Source organism: Syngnathus floridae, chromosome 8 (assembly GCF_059516105.1).
Source record: "Syngnathus floridae isolate MCC-2025c chromosome 8, RoL_Sflo_1.0, whole genome shotgun sequence".
Taxonomy (NCBI): Eukaryota; Metazoa; Chordata; class Actinopteri; order Syngnathiformes; family Syngnathidae; genus Syngnathus; species Syngnathus floridae.
The window spans coordinates 15,131,969-15,146,390 of NC_142420.1; the positions used below are offsets into that span (position 1 = coordinate 15,131,969).

Consider the following 14,422-nt stretch of genomic DNA (forward strand, 5'->3'; position numbering starts at 1 on the left):
ATCATGAAACTTGAAATTGTAACTCCTCCTATTACTAAAACGTGGCAGCTCCACCCCTCTTCACTCAAAACAAGGAAAGTTGACATTGAGAGCCGTCGCTTTCCAGAGAAATGGGAATTACAATACTTCTTCACTGAAAATCAAGGCAATTATGTTTGTCTAATTTGTAAAGAGACGGTTGTCTTGTATAAGGATTTAAAGAGACAAAAAAAAAGAGACAATATCAGACTAAACATGCTAACACATACAACAAGCTAACAGGAAGTGACCACGCTGATGAAGTGAAGCAGCTCCAAGCTCCAATCACAACAGCGATTCTTCATGCAGGGCGATGAGTCAAAAGTAAATATTAATAAAGCAAACTACGAAGTGGCCATGTTAATACTGTTGATGTTATGAACCTGTAGACATGACACAAACTATTACTTTCTGAAAGACATTGTAAATGACAAGAGCAAAATTCACTTATTCTAAGTTTTAATAACTTTGCATTACTTATAGCTCCTGTTCAAAATGTTCATGAGGCAAAAATAATTTTAAACTCATGTAAATTTAAGGTATTTCATACAGTTTGTTCAATGTTATCTGGCTCATCAGATATGAAATAAAGGAAGAATTTGTGTTTTTAGAGTTGTTCACATCTGCCTGAGTGGCTTATGTTTGGTTATTTTGTCATTTAAAAAATAATGACAATTGTGACAATGAAATTTGTTTTATAACTGTGCATGAAAATTTTCCATCTATCCACCCATCTTCTTCCGCTTGTCCGGGGTCGGGTCGTGGGGGCAGCAGCTTCAGGAGGGACTCAGACTTCCCTCTCCCCAGCCACTTCATCCAGCTCATCCCAGGGGATCCCAAGGTGTTCCCCAGGCCAGCTGAGAGACATAGTCTCTCCAGCAGGTCCTGGGTCGTCCCCGGGGTTTCCTACCGGCGGGACATGCCCGGAACACCTCCCCAGGGAGGCATCTAGGAAGCAACCTGATGAGATGCCCGAGCCACCTCATCTGCTTCCTCTCAACATGGAGGAGCAGCGGCTCTACTCCGAGTCTCTCCCGGATGACCGAGCTTCTCACCTTATCTCTAAGGGAGAGCCCGGACACCCTGCGGAGGAAACTCATTTCGGCCGCTTGTATCCTGGATCTCGTTCTTTCGGTCACGACCCATAGCTCGTGACCATAGGTGAGGGTAGGAGCATAGATCGAACGGTAAATCGAGAGCTTCACCACGACAGAGTCCGCATTACTGCCAACGCTGCCCCAATACGCCTGTCGATCTCGCGCTCCAACCTGCCCTCACTCATGAACAAGACCCCAAGATACTTGAACTCCTCCACTTGGGCCAGGATCTCATCCCCGATCCAGAGAGGGCATTCCACCCTTTTCCGACCGAGGACCATGGACTCGGATTTGGAAGTGCTGACCTCCAGCTTCACACTCGGCTGTGAACCGCTCCCGTGAAAGCTGTAGATCACGGCTTGAAGAAGCCAACAGCACCACGTCGTCTGCAAGAAGCAGAGACGTGATGCTGAGGTCCCCAAACCGGACACCCTAAACACCTTGGCTGCGCCTAGAAATTCTGTCAAAAAAAATTATGAACAGAATCGGTGACAAAGGGCAGCCTTGGCGGAGTCCAACCCTCACTGGGAACAAATCCGACTTACTGCCGCAAATGCAGACCAAACTCTGGCATCGGTGATACAGGGACCAAACGGCCCTTATCAGTTGGCTCGGCACCCTGTATTCCCGAAGCACCCTCCACAGAACCTCCCGAGGGACACGGTCGAACGCCTTCTCCAAGTCTACCAAACACATGTGGACTGGTTGGGCGAACTCCCATGCACCCTCAAGGATCCTGCCGAGGGTGTAGAGCTGGTCCACTGTTCCACGGCCAGGACAAAATCCACACTGCTCCTCCTGAATCCGAGGTTCGACCTCCCGACGGACCCCTGAATAGACCTTACCAGGGAGGCTGAGAAGTGTGATTCCTCTGTAGTTGGAACACACCCTCCGGTCCCCCTTCTTAAAGAGGGGGACCACCACCCCAGTCTGCCAATCCAGAGGCACCGTCCCCGATGTCCACGCAATGTTGGAGAGGCGTGTCAGCCATGACAGCCCCACAACATCCAGAGCCCTTAGGAACTCCGGACGGCTCTCATCCACCCCCAGGGCCTTGCCACCGAGGAGTTTTTTAACTACCTCAGTGATTTCGACCCCAGAGGTTGGAGAGTCCGCCTCAGAGTCTCCAGGCCCTGCTTCCACAATGGAAGGCGTGTAGGTGGAATTGAGGAGGTCTTCGAAGTATTCTCCCCACAGAGCATTTGGGTCTGCCAGGTCGGACTGGCGTCTTCCCCCACCATCGGAGCCAACCCACCACCAGGTGGTGATCAGTTGACAGCTCCACCCCTCTCTTCACCCGAGTGTCCAAAACATGCAACCGCAAATCCGATGACGTGACTACAAAGTCGATCATCGAACTGCGGCCTAGGGTGTCCTGGTGCCCATTGCACACATGGACATCCTTATGCTTCAACATGGTGTTCATTATAGAAAATCCGTGTCGAGCACAGAAGTCCAATAATAGAACACCACTCGGTTTCAGATCGGGGGGGCCCGTTCCTCCCAATCACGTCCTTCCAGGTCTCACTGTCATTGCCCACATGAGCATTGAAGTCACCCAGAAGAACGATGGAGTCCCCAAAAGGAGTGCTCTCCAGCATTTCCTCCAGGGACTCCAAGAAGGGTGGGTGCTCTGAGCTGCCGTTTGGTGCATAGACACAAACAGTCAGGACCCGTCCCCCCACCCGAAGGCGGAGGGAGGCTACCCTCTTGTTGACCGGGGTGAACCCCAATGTGCAGGCGCCCAGCCGGGGGGCAATAAGTATGCCCACACCTGCTCGATGCCTCTCTTGTACCAGAGCCCAAACTATGTGTGGAGGCAAGTCCGACTATGTCTAGTCGGAACTTTTCTGCCTCAAACACCAGCTCGGGCTCCTTTCCAGCCAGAGAGGTGACATTCCATGTCCCAAGAGCCAGCTTCTGCTGCCGGGGATGGGACCGCCTTTGCCCGCCGCCCAGCTCACTTTGCACCCGACCCCTTTGACAGGTGGTGAGCCCGCGGGAAAGGGGACCCACGTTTTCTTTTCGGGCTGTGCCCGGCCGGGCCCCATGGGCGAAGGCACTCACCTTCGAGCCCCACCTCCAAGCCTGGCGCCAGAGGGCCCCGGTGACCCGCGTCCGGGCGAGGGAAAACTAGGTCCATATATTTTACTCGTCATAAGGGGTCTTCTGAGACGTGCTTTGTCTGGCCCCTCACCTAGGACGCTTTTGCCATGGGTGACCCTACCAGGGGCATAAAGCCCCAGTGAACATGGCTCCTAGGATCATAGGGACACGCAAACCCCTCCACCATAATAAGGTGATGACTCACAGAGGGGCATGACATTTTTGTAGTTAAAAAAAATGTCCAAAAAATCTATTGGCCCCCGGCCCCTTCACTTTATCAAATCTGGCCCTCCTTGACAAAAGTTTGGACACCCCTAACTTAAGTAGACCAACATACGTAGCACGCACGCACGCATGCACCCATGCACACACACACACACACACATGCGCCAAAACCCATAGAGATCTTTCCATCTCCTTCCCCCAACCAAACATTTGTCATTATACCAAGGTTAAACTGTTAGAGGTATAGGTATTATTGTTGCAAATTCTTTCCCTTGTGGTTTTTACTGTGGTAAATTATTAGAAACACTCAACCAAATCTGTGGCTTATCCGATTGAGGATAGCACAAGCTTCTTGGTGAAAGAGAGCTCCGTAGTGTAGGACCGGGCGTGCGTAAAAGCCATGTCCGAGCCCCATCCACCATCCCCGGACAGCCACCTAGCCGAGCGCTGGCACCAGACTTCCATCAACGGAGGTGAAAGAGAGCTCCGTAGAGTAGGACCGGGCATGCGTAAAAGCCATAACAGTTTTTCAAACCTTCTGTTTCACTCCAAATCCTTAAATCCTTCAAACTCTTCATCCTCCGTGTCACTTACAAACAAAGCTGCTAATGATGCCGGTAGTACGTGGGGCCCTTCGTCCTCTTCGTCATCCCGTGATCGAATCTTTGTCCTTTATGTAAACAACTGCCGCGCCGCGCTGCTGACGTCACTTGAAATTCAAATTACAGTAATCCCTTGCTACATCGCAGTTCGTTTTTCGTGGTTTCACTTTTTTTTTAATTTTGAAAATTCATGAAAAAATTAACATATAAGTCGCTCTTCAGTATAAGTCGCCCCCCCACCCAAACTATGAAAAAAAACCTCACTTATAGTCCGAAAAATGCGGTATTGATGTTATAGTTATTTGATACATTTTATTTCGTGTTGCAACTTGTTTATGTTTTTATCGTTACAGTTCAGTAGTTGTTGGCTCGTTGAACTCTTGTTTTGTTAAATAAAGAGCCGTTGACCAAACCCACGTCTTTCAAAGTCAAAAGTCAAAGTCAGCTTTATTGTCAATTTCTCCACATGCCAAAGAAATTTCGTTCCCCCCTATCCCACGGTGACAAGACATGGCCCACAACAGACAAACAAGTAAACAAGTATAACAACAGCGTGCTGAATAAATAATGAATAAATAACACAACAAATAAATAAATAAGAGGAGCAAAAAAAGGAGCAAGTGAGCGTACAGCAGACATTCCAGAAAATAGCGCAACAGTGCCGCACGCTACGCAGAAGGGGGTAGCGAGTTCTGGGTCCTAACAGCCTGGAGAAAGAAGCTGTTGGCGAGTCTGGTGGTGCGGGAGCGCAGGCTCCTGTACCTCTTCCCAGAGGGCAGAAGGTCAAACAAAGAGTGAGCCGGGTGACTCACATCTCTCGCAATCGAGGTTGCCTTGCGGGCGAGACCCATCTCCCAAGGTGTAAATGTCCTTCAGGGAGGGGAGCGAAGCACCAATAATCTTACCAGCCGTATTCACTATGCGCTGCAGGGCCTTCAAGTTCTGTTCAGTGCAGTTACCACCCAAGACAGGGATGCAACTGGTGAGGACGCTCTCAATGGTGCCACGGTAGAATGTAGACAGGACTGCCTGAGGTGCACATGCAAGCCTGAGGTTCCGCAGGAAGTACAGGCGGCGCTTAGCTTTCTTTTCCAGTGACGAGGTGTTTGCGGACCAGGAGAGGTCCTCACTGATGTGCACCCCAAGGAACTTGGTGCAGCTCACCCTCTCCACCACAGCACCGTCGATGATCAGCGGCAGGTGTTTTGTGTGACCCTTCCGGAAGTCAACAACGATTTCCTTGGTCTTGTTGACGTTCAGCAGGAGGTTGTTATCCCTGCACCACGTGGTCAGAAGGTCAACTTCCGACCTGTACCGAGTCTCGTCGCCCTTCGTGATGAGACCCACCAGAGTGGTGTCGTCAGCAAACTTCACTATGCGGTTGTCGCTGTAGGTCGCAGTGCAGTCATGCGTCAGCAGGGTGAAGAGCAATGGACTGAGCACGCAGCCCTGGGGGGGCCCCCGTGCTCAGCGTGATGCTGGCGGAGATTTTGTCGCCAACACGCACCACCTGAGGCCTCTGACAGCGGAAGTCCAGTAGCCAGTTGCAGAGGGAGGTACTTAGGCCCAGCTCGTCGAGTTTGCAGATGAGTCGCTGCGGCACAATGGTGTTGAAGGCAGAGCTGAAGTCCACAAACAGCAACCTCACATATGAGTCCTTTCTCTCCAGGTGGGTGAGGGCCGAGTGGAGGGCAGAGCAGATGGCATCCTCAGAGGACCGCTTGGCATGGTACGCAAACTGGAAAGGGTCAATGTGGGGGGGGAGAACGGATTTGATGTGCTCCATGACAAGCCGCTCAAAGCACTTCATGATGATGGGCGTCAGTGCCACGGGGCAGTAGTCATTGAAGCAGGACGGTGCAGGTTTCTTCGGCACAGGAACGCTGGTGGCAGCCTTGAAACACGAGGGGACGATGACCTGCTGCCGGGAAACGTTAAAGATGTCCGTGAAGACACCCGACAGCACCCCAGCGCAGTTCTTCAGCGCTCGACCCGGGATGTTGTCAGGGCCCGCCGCCTTACGGGTGTCAATAGCGGCAAGCGCCCTCCTCACACGGTCGGCAGAGAGGCGCAGGGGCTGCTCGTGTGGGGGGGGAGTGGTCTTCAGCGGCAAGTGCTGTTCTGGGCGTCGAAGCGAGCAAAGAAGCGGTTTAGATCGTTCTGCAGACGGACGTCGCCTTCACAGCTCCTCGGCGCGGGCTTGTAGTCCGTGATGGTCTGAATGCCCTGCCAAAGGCTACGTGCGTCCTTGCTGTCCTGTAAGTGGGTGGAGACCTTGCACGAGAACGCCTTCTTCGCTTCTTTGATGCCTCGGGACAGGTTGGCCCTCGCTGTCCTCAAGCCAGCCTCATCCCCCGCTCTGAAAGCCTTGTCCCTGGCCCTCAGCAGTCTGAGGACAGCCTCTGTAAGCCACGGCTTCCAGTTCGCGCGAGTGACGACGGATTTTGAGCAAGTCACATCATCGATGCACTTTGTGATGTAAGAGGAAACAGAGTCAGTATACTCCTCTATGTCCGTCCGATTGTTGTAGGTGCCTGCCTGCTTAAACAAGTCCCAGTCAGTGGTGTCGAAGCAGTCACGAAGTGCATCGGAGGCACCCTCAGGCCACACCCGAACCTGCCTCCGAACCGACCTGGATGCCTTTACCAATTGTCTGTATGCGGACAAAAGCAAAACGGTGAGATGGTCAGAAAGCCCAAGATGGGGGAGGGGGGTGGCTTTGAAAGCTCCCTTTTGCGCAGAGTAGACTAGGTCCAGGAAGCTGTTTCCTTGTACTTTGTTAACGCTACAATGTAGTTATATGCTAGATCTGTGGAATAACGACGCGGCTGACGTCAGGGCGCACGCGCGGCATTGTTGACAAAGGACGAGGAAGTTGATCGATGGATTTAATGATTTGGAGTGACAGAGATGGTTTGATAATATTATTGCTTTTATAATAGTTATTGATATATGATATATATATATTGTTATATGAGCCTGTAGAATATTTTGAAGTGCAAGCGCCATCAGCGGCGCGCACCCATTGTTGACATAAAGGACGATCGATGGATTTAATGAATTGGAGTGACACAGATGGTTTTATAAACGTGTTATTTTTGACAAAGGACGAGGAAGTTGATCGATGGATTTAATGATTTGGAGTGACACAGATGGTTTGATAATATTATTGCTTATATAATAATTATTTGATATATAATTTATATATTGTTATATGGGCCTGTGGAATATTTTGAAGTGCAAGCGCCGTCAGCGACGCGCACCCATTGTTGACACAAAGGACAATCGATGGATTCAATGAATCAGAGTGACACAGATGGTTTTATAAACGTGTTATTTTTGTAATAATTATTTGAATAACTCTAAATGTTACGTCAGTTTGTGTTTATGTCACGTTAGCATACCTATCGTTTAGCCTGTTTTTGCTCGTTCATGTCTGTTCTTGGTGTTGGATTTTGTCGAATAAATTTCCCCCAAAATGCGACTTATACTCCGGAGCGACTTATATGTTTTTTTTCACGTTATTGTGCATTTTATGGCTAATGCGACCTATATTCCGGAGCGACTTTTAGTCCAAAAAATAGGGTATTTTCCTAGCAGATTGTTGAGAAAATGTCATACCAAACATATACCACACAGTAGTAGAATTGGTGTGGATAGTCTTTGAGAGACATCAGATGTTTGGGCCTTTGTGGACTCAAATTAGGCCGTAGTATGTACCTCACTTTATTTGTTTAGCCAGACTTTGAGAAGCTAGGTTGCTTGGTCGCTCGGTCGGTTCATGGGCACAGTCAGAAAAGGCGGCATATAACTTCTGCAGCCCTCATGTTTATATAGTTGGTTGACAAGGGCACCATTCCACAGAGTATGTGGGTTGTGGCTTCCTTATCAGCATCCCTGGGCGTTCCGCTTGTCTGGTCCACCAGTCACCAAATTTTACAGCCTTTCTGCCAACACGTAGCCATGTTTCAATTGTCTGGGTGTCTCTGCTCCCTTATCCTTGGGCGTCTCAGTCACCAAGAGGACGACCTCTCTGTCACCATGAAGTTATTCTCCCTCAGATTTCATGCACACACATGAAACTCCAGCAACCTATCCCACATTCTTGGCCCATGGTTAGTCTCCAAAACGTTACGCTGACTGTGAACAGAATGTTTATCCATCCATCCAGTTTCTATACCGCTTGTCCCCACGGGGGTCACGAGCGTGCTTATCCCAGCAGTCACACACCATGAACCGGTTGCCAGCTGATCGCAGGGCACACCGAGACGAACAACCATCCGCACCCACACCTAGGGTCAATTTGGAGTGCTCAATTGGCCTACCAAGCATGTTTTTGGGATATGGGAGGAAACCGGAGTGCCCAGAGAAAACACACGTGGGCACAGGGAGAACATGCAAATTCTACACAGGGAGGGTCAGAGGTGGAATCGAACCAGCACCCTCCTAACTGTGAGGTGGATGTGCTAACATGTACACCACCGAGCTGCCCAACAGAATGTTCAAAATACTTTAAGACTTCCATCATCACATCTCAGAATGCTTTATCGGGTGTTCTCTTACAGGTCATGCTGACTTTGTAAAACATGCAGGCTGTTCACTGAGAGTGGAATTTTAGAATACATGTACATGGAATATTAATTTGTGCTTAACAATGTCGGTTACCTGTATGTATGCAAGTTAAAAAAGTAAAATATATAAATACAGTAATTCCTCACCGCTACATCGCGGTTGATTTATCGCGGCTTAAGTACATCGCTGATTTTTTTCCACAAACAACAATAAAAAATTCTAAATAAAAATTCTGAATTGAGGCATTATGGCACGAAAGTTGTCCACACGCCAGCAGAAGGCAGGGAGTGCCCACAAAATTGCAGTACGCACACTTGTACCTTGTTATAAAAAAGGTTGTTATAATAAGAGTTCTAAAAACATATTTACAGTAATATACCTTGTTATAAAAAAATTGAAGTAATAATATAATATATAAAATAATAAAGACCCCTTATGATGAAAAATATATATGGACTTCCCTCGCCCGGACGCCGGTCACTGGGGCCCCCCTCTGGAGCCAGGTCTGGAGGTGGGGCTCGAAGGCAAGCATCTGGTGGCCGGGCTTTTGCCCATGGGGCACAGCCCGAAAAGGAAACGTTGGTCCCCCTTCCCATGTGCTCACCACCTGTGGGAGGGGAAAGAGGGGTCGAGTGCATTGTAAGCTGGGCGACGGCCAAAGGCAGGGACCTTGGCGGTCCGATCCCTGGCTGCAGAAGCTGGCTCTTGGGACATGGAATGTCACCTCTCTGCTTGGAAAGGAGCCCGAGCTGGTGTGCGAGGCAGAACATTTCCGACTAAACATAGTCGGACTTGCCTCCACACACAGTTTGGGTTCCGGTACTCTCGAGAGGGGCTGGACTCTCTTCCAATCTGGAGTTGCCCACGGTGAGAGGTGTCAAGCAGGTGTGGGTATACTTATTGCCCCCCAGCTGGGCGCCTGCACATTGGGGTTCACCCCGGTGAACGAGACGGTAGCCTCCCTCCTCCTTCAGGTGGGGGGATGGGTCCTGACTGTTGTTTGTGTCTATGCACCAAACAGCAGCTCAGAGTGCCCACCATTTTTGGAGTCCTTGGAGGAAGTGCTGGAGAGCGCTCCGTCATCGTTCTACTGGGTAACTTCAATGCTCACATTGGCAATGACAGTAAGACCTGGAAGGGCGTGATTGGGCGTCTAGCAGAATCCCCTGTCAGGAAGAGCTTCAATTCCCACTTCCGGCAGAGCTTTTCCCACATCTCGGAGGAGGCGGGGGACATTGCCCGTAAGGTCGTTGGTGCCTGTCGTGGCGGCAATCCCCGAACCCGCTGGTGAACACCAGCGATAAAACATGCAGTCAAGCTGAAGAAGGAGTCCTATCGGGCCGTTTGGGACTCCGGAGGCAGTTGACAGGTACCGAATGGCCAAGCGAAACGCGGCTTTGGTGGTTGCTGAGGCAAAAACCCGGGCGTGGGAGGAGTTTGGCGAGGCCATGGAGAATGACTTCTCGAGGAAATTCTGGTCCACCATCCGGCGTCTCAGGAGGGGGAAGCAGTGCACGGTCAACACTGTTTACAGTGGAGATGGCGTGCTGCTGACCTCGACTCGGGACGTCGTGAGTCGGTGGGGAGAATACTTTGAAGACCTCCTCAATTCCACCTACACACTTTCCATTGTGGAAGCAGGGCCTGGAGACTCTGAGGCGGACTCTCCAATCTCTGTGGTCGAAATCACTGAGGTAGTTGAAAAACTTCTCGGAGGCAAGGCCCCGGGGGTGGATGAGATCCGTCCGGAATTTTTAAAGGCTCTGGATGTTGTGGGGCTGTCATGGCTGACACCCCTCTACAACATTGCGTGGACATCGGGAACAGTGCCTCTGGATTGGCAGACTGGGGTGGTGGTTCCCCTCTTTAAGAAGGGAGACCAGAGGGTGTGTTCCAATTACAGGGAAATCACACTCCTCAGCCTCCCTGGTAAGGTCGAATCAGGGGTGCTAGAGAGTAGGGTCCGTCGGGACGTTGAACCTCTGATTCAGGAGGAGCAGTGTGGCTTTCGTCCTGGTCGTGGAACAGTGGACCAGCTCTACACCCTCAGCAGGATTCTCGAGGGGGCTCAACCAGTCCACATGTGTTTTGTGGACTTGGAGAAGGCGTTCAACCGTGCCCCTCTGGAAATTCTGTGGAGGGTGCTTCGGGAATGCCGAGCCAACTGATAAGGGCAGTTCGGTCCCTGTATCGCCAATGCCAGAGTTTGGCCAGCATTTCCGGCAGTAAGTCGGATTCGTTCCAAGTAAGGGTTATGGTTAGGGTTAGGGCCAAGGCTGCCCTTTGTCACCGATTCTGTTTATAACTTTTATGGGCAGAATTTCTAGGCGCAGCCGAGGCGTTGAGGGTGTCCGGTTTGGGGACCTCAGCATTGTGTCTCTGCTTTTTGCAGACAACGTGGTGCTGTTGACTTCTTTAAGCTGTGATCTCCAGCTCTCACTGGAGCGGTTCGCAACCGAGTGTGAAGTGGTCGGAATGAGGGTCAGCACCTCCAAATCCGAGGCTATGGTCCTCGGTCGGAAAAAGGTGGAATGCCCTCTCCAGATCGGGTATGAGATCCTGCCCCAAGTGGAGGAGTTCAAGTATCTTGGGGTCTTGTTCACGAGAGAAGGCAGGATGGCGCGCGAGATTGACAGGCGGATCGGTGCAGCGTCGGCAGTAATGCGGACACTGTACCGGTCCGTCGTGGTGAAGAGACAACTGAACCAAAAGGCAAAGCTCTCAATTTACCGGTCGATCTACGCTCCTACCCTCACCTATGGTCACGAGCTATGGGTCGTGACCGAAAGAACGAGATCCGGGATACAAGCAGCCGAAATGAGTTTCCTCCGCAGGGTGTCCGGGCTCTCCCTTAGAGATAAGGTGAGAAGCTCGGTCATCCGGGAGAGACTCGGAGTAGAGCCGCTGCTCCTCCAGTTTGAGAGAAGCCAGATGAGGTGGCTCGGGCATCTCATCAGGATGCCTCCTAGACGCCTCCCTGGGGAGGTGTTCCGGCCATGTCCCACCGGTAGGAGACCCCGTGGACGACCCAGGACGCGCTGGAGTGACTATGTCTCTCAGCTGGCCTGGGAACGCATTGGGATCCCCCGGGATGAGCTGGATGAAGTGGCTGAGGAGAGGGAAGTCTAGTAGTCCCTCCTAAAGCTGCTGCCCCCGCGACCCGACCCTGGATAAGCGGAAGAAAAAGGATGGATGGATGGAATAAAAGAGTTCTAAAAACATATTTACAGTATGTACACTTGTACCTTGTTATAAAAAAAGTTGTTATAATAATGTAAGAATTCTAAAAACATATTTACATTATGTATACTTTAGGTACATCTACATGTGTTACACACACACACACACACACACACACACACACACACACACACACACACACCATATTTACATTTATTATATTTATACATTATTTTCTGTATACCATTTTGTCAGGTGTAAGTACCATCAGACACTATTTTGCACAACAAAGAGGAGAAGACAACTAGTATTCGTTTTACTCGCGAGGAGAATTATGTAGAAGGCCCAGCTACAGTCCTCCATGAATTCTGAGCTCCTCTTCCGCTATCTTCTCTTTTTATTTTGGGTTGCCCTGGTTACAAAAGGCATTGCTACACTAAAGGGAGGGGAGATTGTGGCTGATGCAATGCTGATTAGCTAATGAATGTTATGTGGTGTGAGGCCTTGGCTGATTTGTGACTCCAGCAATGCAGAGTCTGTCCTGTTACACCTCAGCTGGTGGGCAGCCGGTTGCGTCGAAGCGTGTTGAGTCTCATTTTCCTGTGGAACAATGCAACTTTCTTGCTAAGTTTCACACAATACTAATATTGAGTAAATATGGGATAACTTATATGCAACTACTTCAACAGATATGTTTTTTCTGTAACACTTGAAGACAAACAGTCTCAACAACAACCCATAAATAAAAAATACAGAGTTGGCCTAAAAGGAGAGGAGTTCTTATGAATTAAACAAAGAACTAGTGAGATAAGATAGGAAGGGAGGTAAAGGAATTCTCTGGGGCTAGACTTTGTTGCTTTGTTGAAGCAAAGGACTCCCAACTCGTAAATAATGAGGCCTTTGGTCAGGCCGACCATCTAATTATTCCAACATTTCCCTTCTGTTTATCACATATTTGCTCAAATTTACACATCACCGTAAACAACCCCTTTTCTTGACTTTCAGTTGTTGGATCACATTCATGAGGACAAATATGTTAACCCTCAAAGGATAAACGTCGCGATGTCATCATTCAGAATTACAGATCTGGGAAAAGTCTGGTAACACATGCAGGAATTTTCCCATCCTCATCATGTTGCCGCTCAGACATTAAGTACATCTGAGCAATCTCATCCTCCATGGGCGATATTGCTGTAGTGATGATTAAACAGAGCACGAAGACATGGTATACAACAACATCCATACAAGGTGAGCATAGCAGCAAACACTGCAACTGATGTTAAAATTGAGGACACAAGGGCTTTATACTTCCCAAAAGCAGTCGAGCTTTTCATTCATGTGTTCGTGTAGTGCTCTTTCATCATGTTGAGGGATTGCAGGCCTGCACTCGCCTCCGTCAGGCTCCCATCAGGGGCGGTGTCGTTCTGGATGAAGGTGCAGCATTGTTCTCCGAACATTGCTCAGACCCCTCCTTTCTCAGACAACAACATAACAAGAGCATTGTGGTTCTGGATTGACATAGGGAAGACGTGGCTAGCTGTTCGTGCACTGCCTCAAGTCCCGCTCGTGTCCAATTGCCCAATTTCTGCATGTTGTAATGGATGTAATTTAACCTGTCTACGTTCTTGTTCATCGTACACCAGCAGCAAATGGAGGACTCCCATCCCGCTGCAATTTGGTCAATTAATTCTTATTAATCAGGAACTCCTCTGGGGACTCCAATTGCATCAATTTCATTCAGATCATCGTCGCCTCTCAAATTCAAAGACATTTTGGTTTTTACCAGCTTTTCCCCAGATCTTGGCATGTCGATACATATACAATTTCGCTTGACTACATTCTCTGAAAGCAATGGTTTCTTTTCTTTTTTTTTCCAATGAATATAATCAATATAGAACGCTCTGTCGCACATTTCACAATCAGTAGACGTGACAGATTTCACACAATCTTTGGTCAATGGCAACGGCACAACATAAAGAATCGGTCGCAAACCTATACGTATGACATATTCAAGTTTTTCTGTCTTTGCAGCTTGTACTGTACTTGTACCGCGATGTACTGAAGCCACGATAAATGAACTACGATCAGTGACGTGTGGTGAGGTTCATGACTGAGGAGGCACTGACGTCATCACCCCCCTCCCCTGGTAAAATTCGGCCGACACCTAACCGTGTCACAAAAAAGGTTGGGGAACGCTGCTCTAGAGTGGCTTCTTTATTATTTAATTTGAACTACCCTATTTTTTGGACTAAAAATCGCTCCGGAATATACGTCGCATCAGCCATAAAATGCACAATAAAGTGAAAAAACATTTTTTTAAGTTGCTCCGGAGTATAAGTCGCATTTTGGGAGAAACACCAAGAACAGACATGAACGAGCAACAACAGGCTAAACGATACGGTATGCTAACGTGACATAAACACAAACGAGAAGCTAAGAATGGGCCGGATGTAACAATAACAGTTATTCAAATAACTATAACATAAATAACACCTTTATCAAACCATTTGTGTCACTCCAAATCATTAAAGCCATCGATCAAGTTGATCCTCCTTTATGTAAATAAGACCGACGTCAGCGGCACGTTGCAGTTCAATTTTTTTCTACAGGTCCATATAACAA

The 14,422-nt window shown here is 49.1% G+C and overlaps 1 protein-coding gene and 1 long non-coding RNA gene across 2 annotated transcripts in view; one reads left to right on the forward strand and one right to left on the reverse strand.

Moving 5' to 3' along the window:
• The window catches only part of tmprss3a (transmembrane serine protease 3a), a 181,316-nt gene that overhangs the window by 128,389 nt on the left and 38,505 nt on the right, over positions 1-14,422 (forward strand). The gene's annotated exons all lie outside the window — the stretch shown is intronic.
• The window catches only part of LOC148394672 (uncharacterized), a 128,601-nt gene that overhangs the window by 69,964 nt on the left and 44,215 nt on the right, over positions 1-14,422 (reverse strand). The window lies entirely within an intron of this gene.